Here is a 12,982-nt window from a genome sequence, read left to right on the forward strand (position 1 = left end):
TCATAAGGTGATTTGGTGATCTAGTGGTGGAACTGTGAAAGTTACCTGCACAGATTTGGAAAAAAACAGCAGTATGGTATGGGATTACCATTGTAAATTTTACGTTTTGGTCATTCAATAGAAGTCAATAGAAGTGTAAAACTAAGTGGGTCAGTAGAAAGACTGGCAAGGGAAAGAGTTAAGAGAGGACTTGCACATTTTGAAAAGACATTGAGACAGAGATAAGCAAAGGGAGAGCAACATTGAACAACCAATTTTTAAACATATGCTTACTAAAATTCCAGAGAGAGCTGCAATGTGTAAACATGTGTATAAATATTTAACTGAAAAAGTACACAGTTGACCATTTCCTCAAAGTATATATTTACAGTATGTTGAATCTGTTGATTGTCTAAATGGGCATTCTGCATTTAACAATGCTGCCTTGTCTTGCCCTTCTGTAAACATCTCTCCATATTTACTTGCCTTTAACCCCATAATTTATAACTCACAATGACCCTTTCTTACTCGTAGCATTGTCCCTCTAAATTAAGGGACCTCCAATGTCTGATGAATGGTTCCCAGAGCACCCTATTAATGAAAACAACCGTAGCAAACAATGTTATGAGATATTTAATAGCAGACAGCCTGAACAAAACTCCTGGCATGAGTAATGCTACCTAGCAGAGCAACTTTGCTCCAATCTTTACCTTTGCAATGGGCTTCCTGTTCTTCCACCAGTACAATCGCCTTCTATTGCTCAGCTAATGCTCAATTCAACTAGAATAATGATTATATTTTGGGGCTTGCTTTAGGTTATCCTTTCATCATATTGAGCACTTTGAAGAAATTATATTATTTTAAGGCAGTGGTTTTCAAACTGTGGGATTAGGAGCAGTGGCAGGTAACGGCTTGAAGTCCAGTTAGGGTGAGAATTGGTCCATTTGCTCTCCTAGATACATCTCAAAGCCTAGCTCAAAGGCTAATTTGGGTGAAATAGGGAGGGAATAAGTATTTTACTAAATTCTACTAATATATTTTAACATTAATTACACCAAATAGGACCAACAATATGTATTCATGCAACTTACTAACAGGCACACCGCAAACAAATCAAAATTTTATTGTGTGGGATAAAGGCCAACTGCAAAATAATTGGCTCTATAGAACAAGATTTGCAGGGCATGATAAAACCTAGGTTGCTTTTGGTCTTTTGGTTCAACAATTTTGTAGGATTTTTGGACTCATTTGTTAGAATGCACCTGGTCCAACAGGAGGGTGCTGATAAATTGGTGCTCCATGGAATAATTACAGAAGGAGAGCTGAACAGCATGAGTGTGCATTACTGTTTCTGTCATCATATGAGAGTGCATGACCCTATGGATATGTTCTGTGGACATGGACTTTTTGTAAGATAACCTTCCTGTAATTTGGAACTTTCCAGATAATGGGTTCCTGAATAAGGGATTCCATACCTGTACATCATTACTCTGTATAAAGTCCTGTTCAATTTTTAAATGAATAAAATTATTATCCATAATCCATCTTCGTTTCCCAAACTTTAATGGACTGCAGAAAAGTTACGTTTTGACCATCTTGTTGGATCACGCTTGAAACTTTAAGTCTAGGGACACCAGAATAGATACATACCATAATAACAGGAATACCTTTTATTTCTCTACTAATTTAGCTTCACTGGCTAATTCCTACTTAGCCCGAACAATCAAGCTTGATAATTCCATAGTTCTGGGTGCTGTGATAGCAAGAATGATTAAAACAACGTATTATCATCTTATATTATATACCAATAATTTTAATGCAGTACACTAATTATTTCTCATACTGTGTGTTTGAGAACTGGATCATATTGAAACAACAATCTTATATAATCTATTTACACCTTGAGCGGATTCGGTGCAAAATATCCCTAGGAGGGCCATATTCAGCCCCATGGTCTTCAAATGGACAACTCTGAGGTATAAGAAAAGTTTTCATCCACTAGGTGTGTAGGAAAAGAGTAGTCAGCACATCGATTCTCAGTATTCTTTGGAGATGGTGCATGTTCTACAATGGCCACTTCCCATTGGCAAACTGTGTAGTAAAACATTGAACAGCACCACCAACTCTTCAAGTAATTAAAAAGCCTTTATTTGTGCTTTTGTGGGCATTACAAAAGCACAAATAAAGGCTTTTTAATTACTTGAAGAGTTGGTGGTGCTGTAGCCATAAATGACCCTTGTATATCTGCAGTGAAGTTATAAATGTATTTTATTCTAAATAGTTAATCTGTTATAAAATATGCAAATTTGGCCACACAACAATGTATGACTATATTCTTTGTTACAAAGGAGCATATTAAACCAAATAGTAAATACTACTAGACAAAAACACAATTTTTACAATTTTATATGTTACTCTTTCTCTTACTGGTATTAGTGGTAAGAGACCATTACCCCCAGAATGAATACTTAACAAACAAGAGTTGTGGCCTATTAAATAATCTTACCAAACTGTAATATATATCAGTAAATATTGCACTTTTACATCTTTTCCCTTGAGTGACCATTTTTCTGTACTCCCACAGAGATCACCTGACCAAACAAAAAATACAGCAGCTCTAAGTAACAGGAATAATCAAGGTGTAAAGACAGAACTTTGTCCATTCATTGACTCATGTAACCTAACATGTATGTGTGCCCTTGGTTTGTTTGTTTGCACTGTAAGTCATATGATCCCAGGGGGCAGATGAGGATTACCCAATGGCACATACTAATAAAAAAGTGTATTTTTATTTAGATAAAGCAGGGGTTTACATATGAGCTGACTTATGTTATATATTTTTATAGAGACATATATTCTATATTGTTTGAGTTTATAGCTTTCCTTTAATGGAAGCCAGCAGAAAAATGTAAAAAGATTATGTAGGGATGTGAAAATCTTAGACACCCTTACACTTTACAGACAGGCACATCCCTAGTAATATGGACACCTCCGTGGGTCCTTATGGGGACCTTGTGCTTATGTAACCCCTGCAGTTCACACAGTGTACACCAGATGGCACTGTGCCAGAGTATAAAAGGTTTAGGAACCATGTGCTGTGGGTCCATTGCTTTAGCCCAACCAAGCAGGCTGGAAGGGAATGGGTAGTGCTGACCCTAGGCGCCTTGGCCCTAGTAATTAGACAGCTATACTCGTTTTATAGATCGCTCTAGGAGTGATAGAGAGATTATTTAGTTGAGCAGCTCAAGGCTCTGCCGAGGAGATTATAGGGATTTAGATCCCAGGGTATTACTGACCCAGAGTAAGGAACCAAGTGTTGAGATAGGGATGTCAGGAGTTCCACTAGTCTGCCACTGGAAGATATCCTGAAAACTGGGCAATACCCATCGCATGCTGTCAACTTACTCTCTGCTGTATATTCCCTAGCCTGTGGGGATTCAGCCTATACGTGCTGTGAGTATATGCTTCCTTTATGCTGCTGTGTATGTTCTATACTCCATTGTGGATCAATATGCGAAATGATCTCTGTGCTATTGTTCAATAAATACTATTCTTTGTTCAACTGTTAAGAACTACTGGCGCCCATCATTGTGCTATTGCATCAGGTTACAGTTACACTACACCCTTGCCTCCACCCCGCTGCGAGGGCTTACCCCTGAGAAAGAGAGCTCATCGGTGGTCTCAGCTCACCAAGGAAAGTAGCTAAACTGTCCTAGCACAAGTCAGTTTACTATAGCGCTACAATTATAAGAAGGAACATGTGTGTTTTAGTCAAAAGGATAATGATGAGAGGAGGTCCAAAGAAAAGAATGTTGATGCAATCAAATATAGATTGAATGGGTGCCTTGTATCAAAGTCATAGAGGTAGGGTGGACGGTAAATGCTAATTTTTTTTTCATCATAGTTCTACAATACTTTAATGTTTTCCAATGTCACCATTTTATAGATGGACCATTTATTGCTTAAAAACAAACAAAAAAACCCTCAATAACATATTTTATTTAATCATTATAAAGGACTAATTGATAATTATTTTGCTTTTACACTTGATGACACCTTTCCCACTCCCAATAATTTCTGTATAAATAAGTCTTTGCCATCTTCATCTGCTGCATGTATCTCATTCTTACAGATTAGTAATTAGTAACAGTAATTTAAATTAATATCTGCTCTCCCTTTTACTAGTGCTCTGAAACACAAAGGAAGTGCCATTAAGTATGAAATGAAAGTGTTTTCAGTTTTAATGTTCTGCATTATTTTAGTGCAATAAAGAACACAAACCATAAATAATTATTTATTAAAACAATAGGCATATATATTCTATATATTAATTTCACATTGAACATATTGCCCCTTTCAAGTATTCTTTTTGAAACTGCTAAAAGATATTCTAATGGATGGGGACAGATAAACAAAGGATAACAATAATAATAACAATGAATAGATCATTCACCTCCTAGACTGTTGGGGAAACCAACCCCTTGCTTCTGTCTTTAGCATAACAATGTACAGATTTGATTTTTATATGGCTTTATTTTTTGTTATTCAGCTCATTACTGAAAATGCACCTACATGGAAAGTTCAATATTACCTACAAATTTGAAATTTATTTATTTCCTTTTATTTATTCATTATTTATTTATTATAGCAATGCAGAAAGAGCAACCATTGTTATAAAATAACAATAACAAAATAACCTGATGATGTGGGGAGACAGAGTGAGGGCAGAACTATTAAGAAAGTAATGCCATGCCAAACAAGTTTTAACTTGGCATTTTAATTGCAGGATAGTTATTTGCTGTTAGCAATATTATGTACTTGATATGGTATATATAAGAGTGTACATAATCATGTTGGACTCATAAATGGTAACAAGCACATTTACTGTAAATGTCAGAATGAAGAAGAGTATATGAAGAATAATGGTTAATTAATCTACAAGACACTAAAATTAGTTTTTCAGCATGTTTTACTGTATTAGAAACACTGGGTTGTTTATAATTGTACCTTTGTAAGATAGGCTGCAATAAACAGAACAACTCCCTTTTATTAAGGTTACATATTCTGGATTAGCTAAGATTACACCAACTTTATCTCCAAAACTACTACCTCATGAAAATAGAACTCCATCTCACTGGACAGCAGCCAAGAAAGTGGTATTTAATTCAATTTATTCAAGCAAGGCTTTTTAGTGAGACTCATTTACAAGTGGTTAATAGGTGGAAAACTCATTTAGGGCCAAACTGATAAGTCAACCAGCGGTAAAGCAACTCTAAATTCCTCTTCTAGACTAACATCCTGTGTGTGCCTTACGATCGCATGGAACACAAAGCATAAATAAAAATGTTCAATTTGACTGAACAAAACCAAATGCAACAGTTTACAGCCATTAAATGGGTTTTTTTCCAAAGAAAAAAAAAGAGTATTTATTAAAAGTAAAATTGCCATAAATAGCTTCATTATCTGTGTTTTTTGTATCAGTAAAGAATCAAAAAGTATAGAGTGCATACAAATTAGTTTCTTGTAGTTTTTTGGCAAGTATGCAAGTTATTATTTGGTGCCTGTTACTGTTAAAGAAAACTTGAGGATACAGAATGCTATTTTGCATGTGAAGGTGAAACAGTAAAAGGAAAGAATTGTATAACCTTTACAAACAGCTAAACCAAGTAGAACAATCTAGAAAGCAATCATTTAGCCCTTTCTAGGCTTTCTAAGATGTACCCCACTTCTATGTCTGAGAACTGGAGATGTGACAATAAATGCTAACCTACTCCATATATAGTGGACATGTACATGTTTTTCAATATTTCAAAATTTTGTAAAAAGGTAAACAGTTTAACGTCTACACTTACAGGTATACATTTACTTTACACTTGTCACCTGCTCTGGCCACTGATATTGGTTTCCCCACCAATACAGAGTATTAGTCTCACGTGTTCTTATTGCCAGTAGGTTTGCTATTGCTATAAACTGGAAACAAACAAACCCCCTACTATATAAGAAACTATGGATAGAATAAAAACGAAATCATTTTTGAAGAACTGTACGACAAGTCTACTGATAGATTGGACACATATTCAAAGATCGGGAGCCTTGGAAGCAAGTCTTTATAACTGACTGTTTGTGCCTATCATAAAGATTTCTGCTCAAATTTTATCTTTACTTTGAACATTTTCATTTCCCTAGTTTAATATGTTATACAGACACCCTTCAAAAATGAATGTGTTCATGCCATGTAAAATGGATTAATAATATTTAACTGTAAGTAGGTGAAATGTAATTTTATTTCAAATGTAAATAGTTAAAGGCAATATTTAGTTTAGCCAACCAGTGGCACCAACCCTTAAGGTTGGCCTGTAGGGGATTTTCCAGCAGGAGTCTATAAAAGGAAGTGCAGGACCAAAGACTTGCTCTTTGACCTGATACGATCTGAAGGTAAGACAGACTGCTGAACCAGACCAGATGGGAAGCTAGATCTAGGAGATTACCAGGACCACCATATAGGTGAGAGGTATCTGTGCTAGTCAATAAGGGAAGCCTGTGGCACTGGTGAGGAGGTAATGAATGAGGTACCCAGGTGATTGTATACCAGTTAGGTATTGGAGATTTAAGTAGTAGGTTAGTGGAGAACCTACTGAAGCTTGTGCACTGTACACTACAAAGAAAAGCAATGAAGGCTTTTGAAGAGAGGGAACGTTAGAGGATGTGAGAAGGCCCTTTGGAGTGTTCATTATTATTGCATGCAGCAGGAGAAACAATAAAGTTGGCCCAGCAGTGCTCCAGTGTTGTATCTTGTCATCCCTGTTATAGGCTGTTTATAAAGTCTGCCTTGGTTCATCACAATAGATGACTATTACTTGTAGTAAGTCTATTACTTGCAATGGTCTAAGCAGCCCTCCTTTCCTGTGATGGGAGTCTACCAGTTACAGGTAGCCCCTATATGTGACTGTAAACAATACCTGTCTGTCAATCTGATCATCTCTACCCTAAGCATCCTTTCTGAAGGTGCTCACATATGACAAACTGAAACATATCTGATGCTTTCAAAAGCTCTGTAAACAAGGTTGAATGCAGACATACTGTAGTTGCCATATTAATAAAACTTAATAAAGCTTGCAATAGAAACTGAAACAATACTTCAGAATAATTGAAAGGGGAATATATTTATAAATACAGGTGTAGGTTTATCTGTATAGAAGCCTTATTTGTATGTTTGTTTGCCTTTAAATATAAATGACGGTTTCTCTGATGATAATAACTGTATACTTCCAGTAGATGCACATTTTCCTAAAGAACACATGTTGAATGAAACATCTCTTGCAGCCATTGCAATAAGAAGCCATTGGTTTAGTGTTACATAACTATAAGTGTCCTTAAAGCTCCTAGGCGGGGAAAACTGTTTAATTCAAAATTTATATTCCCATTTCTACTGCATTTATTTTAAGTTGTCATGTTCTTTAATCGAAGGAACCTCATGGATTTTCCATTTGTGACTTCAGACTGACAGAGATTAAAAGCTTCTTTGTCTAACTCGATATTAATATTTAATGGCAGCTTCACACCTGCCATGCTTACGGAGCTGGCAAGATTTTATTCAGCGACAGAACACTGCATTGATCTAGTGTTAAAAATAGCTCAGCCGTCATTCAGAGAGAGAAATGAATCATGGGTTTTTTAGTTATCGGTTTCTTGGTATTATTTTTTGCTTTCTTTTTTCCTTTATCAGTAAATTAAAGTCCAGACATTAGCATAACTTGAAAAAGTAATTAACAGTAGTCCCTGAGATTCCTGACCTTTTGTTTAGCTGACAAAGTCTTACTGAAGCAAAGAGTGTGTAAAGCTGCTACAGCTTTGCATGAGTTTAGAACAGTATAAATATTCTGCTTAGCAGGAAGAAGGTTGATAATTTAACAGTTAGATTGAGGCAAATGTTGAAAACCAAACCAAACTCCTTTTGGGGTAACGTTAAAGAAAACTATCCCCCAGGGACGTAACTACTGAGGAAGCAGACCCAAGAGGTATAGGGGCCCCATGAGGCCCTAAGTTATATACAATTTCAATAAATAGTGGTACAACAGGTCAACCTCTATACATTTAGGGGGCCTAACAAATACTTTGCTGTGGAGCCCAGTAATATGTAGTCATGCCCCCCGAACAATGTATGACTGTATATGTTTTAGTCTATATATTGACTAAAACAACTCATATGTAAAACATTGCTCCTTGTAAATAAACCATATAAAAATATACTTTTTCAGTAGTACAGTATGTGCCATTGGGTAATCATAAATAGAAAATTGCCATTTTAAAAAATAAGGGACATTCCTTTGGATCTTAGAATTCACGATACATACAAACAAACCAAACAAACCATACATGTTAAGTTACATGAGCCTATTAACAGAGTTCTGTCTTTTGCTTCCACACTTCTTTCTGGTAAAGTTAGAGTAGTAGTAATTCTGGTCAGTTGATCTCAGAGGCAGCACAGAGACTATAATGAAATGGTGGTTCAAGGTCAATAAAAGGTCAATATTTGCTTAAATAGATATACCAGTTTGGTAAGATTCTTTAATATGCCACTTAGTATGATATAAACTTGCTGTTGCTTAAGTATTAATTTTGGGGGTATAGTTTTCCTTTAACCCTTTAAGTGCCAGCAGAATTTCACATTTTGGTTACGCGAAATGCCAGCCGTTTTTAAGCATTTTGTGCTCTCTCACTTTAGGGGCATTTTCTGAGGGGAAACCTATAGTTTACCTAGGAAAACTATACATTGTTTTTTTCGGTAGAAACTGAGCTTTCTAAATCTGCCTGAGTTTTCATGTATTTCCACCTGTGCAAAAAAATTTATAGTGCTAAATACCAAAAAAAAAAGAAAAATTACCATTTTTCATCGTATATCAATTTATACCAGAAAAATATTTAATTTTACAGATGAAAATCCAACTGATTTGGAAAGCCTTATGTCTCTCGAACGTGCCAATACCAGATATGTATAGTTTTAGGGAGATTTAGGACTTCTGTACAGCAAAAACTCCCGGCAGTATATTACTGAATTTTGAAAGCACTAAGGCAGAAAACGGCATGCTTTAGATTCCAAGGCAAAAAATCCTGAAACCATAGGTTTACCCCAGAAAACCATACATTTTTGAAAAGTACACATTCTGCCGATTACAAAATGGGTAACTATGTCTCTCTACTCCCAACTACCAAACAGAAAAGCTTGTCTGAACATAGCGGTTTTTCAAAATAAAATTCAAAATTTTGAAAAATCATTTCAAAGGTTTTATTATCCCATATCCCAAACTATATTAGGTACCAAGAAAAAGCACCTGCAATAAGATTGCCAGGGGTCCACTGAACAGTTTGATACCCATTATGCATAGGTTTACCAAAGTATCTGGCATTTAGAGACACCAATATGAAGTTAGCACATCCAAATTGTTCAGGACTTTACTTCAGCTACTGAGAAATCAACACATTGACTGCATTTTTTGTGGGGTAAAAACACAGAAATATATGTTTACCCCCCAAACCCATATATTTTTGGAAAGTACACATTCTACAGAATCTAAAATGGGTACCCATGCCTTTCTGCTCCAAACTACTGAGTCGCAAGGCTTTCCCAAAATTGTCGGTTTTGGTGAAATATCTGAAAATTGCCTCAAACCTTCAACTTCCCAGCACCATATCACCCATGTATCATTACGTACTAAGAAAAAGCACCCTAAATATGATTGCCAGGGTTCCTCTGAACATTTTGGTGGCCATTGTTCATAAGTTTACCAAAGTATCTGGCATTTAGAGGCCCCAAAATGAAGTTAGCGCATACAAATAGTCCTGTGGGTAACTTCATCTAATGAGAAATCAACACATTGACTGCATTTTTGTGGGGTAAAAACACAGAAATATATGTTTACCCCCCAAAACCCATATATTTTTGGAAAGTACACATTCTACCGGATCTAAAATGGGTACCCATGCCTTTCTGCTCCAAACTACTGAGTCGCAAGGCTTTCCCACAATTGTCGGTTTTGGTGAAATATCTGAAAATTGCCTCCAAGCTTCAACTTCTCAGCACCATATCACCCATGTATCGTTACGCACCAAGAAAAAGCACCCTAAATATGATTGCCAGGGTTCCTCCAAACAGTTTGGTGGCCATTGTTCATAGGTTTACCAAAGTATCTGGCATTTAGAGGCCTCAAAATGAAGTTAGCGCATACAAATAGTCCTGTGGGTAACTTCATCTAATGAAAAATCAACACATTGACTGCATTTTTGTGGGGTAAAAACACAGAAATATATGTTTACCCCCCAAACCCATATATTTTTGGAAAGTACACATTCTACCGAATCTAAAATGGGTACCCATGCCTTTCTGCTCCAAACTACTGAGTCGCAAGGCTTTCCCACAATTGTCGGTTTTGGTGAAATATCTGAAAATTGCCTCAAAGCTTCAACTTCTCAGCACCATATCACCCATGTATCATTACGCACCAAAAAAAAGCACCCTAAATATGATTGCCAGGGTTCCTCCGAACAGTTTGGTGGCCATTGTTCATAGGTGTACCAAAGTATCTGGCAGTTAGAGGCCCCAAAATGAAGTTAGCCCATACAAATAGTCCTGTGGGTAACTTCATCTAATGAAAAATCAACACATTGACTGCATTTTTGTGGGGTAAAAACACAGAAATATATGTTTACCCCCCAAACCCATAAATTTTTGGAAAGTACACATTCTACAGAATCTAAAATGGGTACCCATGCCTTATTGCTCCAAACTACTGAGTCGCAAGGCTTTCCCAAAATTGATGGTTTTTGTGAAATATCTGAAAATTGCCTCAATGCTTCAACTTTCCAGCATCATATCGCCCATGTATCATTACGTAACACAAAAAATCACCCAAATTGTGATTGCCAGGGGTCCTCCAAACAGTTTGGTGCCCACTGTGCATAGGTTTACCAAAGTATATGGCATTTAGAGGCCCCAAAATGAAGTTAGCGCATACAAATTGTCCTGTGGGTAACTTCAGCTAATGAAAAATCAACACATTGACTGCATTTTTGTGGGGTAAAAACACAGAAATATATGTTTACCCCCCAAACCCATATATTTTTGGAAAGTACACATTATACAGAATCTAAAATGGGTACCCATGCCTTTCTGCCCCAAACTACTGAGTCGCAAGGCTTTGCCAAATTTGGCGGTTTTGGTAAAATATTCTGAAAATTGCCTCAAAGCTTCAACTTTCCAGCATCGTATTGTCCATGTATCATTACCAGCATAAAGCATCCTAAATATAAACATAGGGGTCTACTAAACAGTTTGATGCCCAATGTGCATAGATATACCAAACTATGTGGCGCACAGAGACCCCCAAATGACAATATGTATAGACATTTTCACGGCTGATGCGCTGGCTGCTGCAATATAACCACCCGGTGTGTGTATTATGCGACATTAGACCACCTAACAGTACAGAGACCCCAGAAAACCATATATTTTCAGAAAGTACACATTCTGACGAATCCAATATGGGTAAATAAGTCTTTCTACTGCAAACTGCCAAACTGCCAAGCAATGCTGAACATAACGGTTTTTATCAAATTTATGAAAATCGTCACAAAGCTTGAATTTTACCCCATTATATGCCCCACATTTCATAACTTATCAGCATAAAACATCCTAAATATGAACGCCTGGGGTCTACTAAACACTTTGATGCCCAATATGCATAGATATACCAAACTATGTGGCGCACAGAGACCCCCAAATGACAATAGTGTATATACATTTTCACGGCTGATGCGCGCTGGCTGCTGCAATATAAGCACCAGGTGTGTGTAATATGCGACATTAGACCCCCCTAACAGTACAGAGACCCCAGAAAACCATATATTTTCAGAAAGTACACATTCTGACGAATCCAATATGGGTAAATATGTGTTCCTACTGCAAACTGCCAAACTGCAAAGCAATGCTGAACATAACGGTTTTTATCAAATTTCTGAAAATCGTCACAAAGCTTGAATTTTACCCCATTATATGCCCCACATTTCGTAACTTATCAGCATAAAACATCCGAAATATGAGCGCCAGGGGTCTACTGAACACTTTGATGCCCAATATGCATAGATATACCAAACTATGTGGCGCACAGAGACCCCCAAATGACAATATGTATAGACATTTTCACGGCTGACGCGCTGGCTGCAGCAATATAACCACCCGGTGTGTGTATTATGCGACATTAGACCACCTAACAGTACAGAGACCCCAGAAAACCATATATTTTCAGAAAGTACACATTCTGACGAATCCAATATGGGTAAATAAGTGTTTCTACTGCAAACTGCCAAACTGCAAAGCAATGCTGAACATAACGGTTTTTATCAAATTTCTGAAAATCGTCACAAAGCTTGAATTTTACCCCATTATATGCCCCACATTTCGTAACTTATCAGCATAAAACATCCTGAATATGAACGCCAGGGGTCTACTGAACACTTTGATGCCCAATATGCATAGATATACCAAACTATGTGGTGCACAGAGACCCCCAAATGACAATAGTGTATATACATTTTCACGGCTGACGCGCACTGGCTGCTGCAATATAAGCACCCGGTGTGTGTAATATGCGACATTAGACCCCCCTAACAGTACAGAGACCCCAGAAAACCATATATTTTCAGAAAGTACACATTCTGATGAATCCAAATATGGGTAAATATGTGTTCCTACTGCAAACTGTCAAACTGCAAAGCAATGCTGAACGTAATGGTTTTTATCAAATTTCTGAAAATCGTCACAAAGCTTGAAATTTACCCCATTATATGCCCCACATTTCGTAACTTATCAGCATAAAACATCCTAAATATGAGTGCATGGGGTCTACTGAACACTTTGATGCCCAATATGCATAGATATACCAAACTATGTGGCGCACAGAGACCCCCAAATGACAATATGTATAGACATTTTCACGGCTGACACGCT

Source organism: Xenopus laevis, chromosome 2L (assembly GCF_017654675.1).
Source record: "Xenopus laevis strain J_2021 chromosome 2L, Xenopus_laevis_v10.1, whole genome shotgun sequence".
NCBI lineage: Eukaryota > Metazoa > Chordata > Amphibia > Anura > Pipidae > Xenopus > Xenopus laevis.